Source organism: Triticum aestivum, chromosome 7B, assembly GCF_018294505.1.
Source record: "Triticum aestivum cultivar Chinese Spring chromosome 7B, IWGSC CS RefSeq v2.1, whole genome shotgun sequence".
Taxonomy (NCBI): domain Eukaryota; kingdom Viridiplantae; phylum Streptophyta; class Magnoliopsida; order Poales; family Poaceae; genus Triticum; species Triticum aestivum.
In genome coordinates this window covers 363,875,157-363,875,867 of record NC_057813.1, presented here as the reverse complement: position 1 = coordinate 363,875,867, position 711 = coordinate 363,875,157, and positions in this window count along the sequence as shown.

Below are 711 nucleotides of genomic sequence, written 5' to 3'. Positions count from 1 at the left end.
ATACATACACATACCCTCTCTAGGCCCTACCAAATACGTCAACTACACATTCACACATGTTACATATTATCACGTACCCCATCTCTACTCCTATAAAAGACTCAGTTGGTGATGATGGTGTGTCTGCCATCCATCATTTCTGATCATTAGATCTCCACCTAACAGCTCTGAGGTAAGTCGTGGCATTTGTGCAACAATAGCCCACTTCTCTGCTCCAATTGCAGAAAATCTCTACTCCTATGGAAGACCCAGTTGTTGATGATGCTATGTCTGCCACCTGTCATTTCTGACCATTAGATCCGCAACTAACGGCTATGAGGTAAGTTGTGGCATTTTTGCAACAATATCCTACTTCTCCACTCTAATTTGCAGAAAACCCCTTATTATCTTGAAAGCAACCACATCCCTCCCTCACCTCATCAAAACAGCCCGAGAAATATATCTTGAGTGAAACGTAATACAGTTTTAGTGGTTTATTATATCAAAACAAGAGTGTTTTCTTTCAAGTTTGTGAACAAGTACTATTGTACTTTGGATCCATTGCAACAGACGGGCACATTGCTAGGTGATCTAAAAAGCCCTCTCTTCATGTTTACTTCGCATACAACATTCCTTTTGAACACACAAAGTGTAGCCAAAAAATTATTTTAGAATTTCTACATATATACAACATTACAAAGGTATATGGAGTATGAAAGTTAATTTGCATTG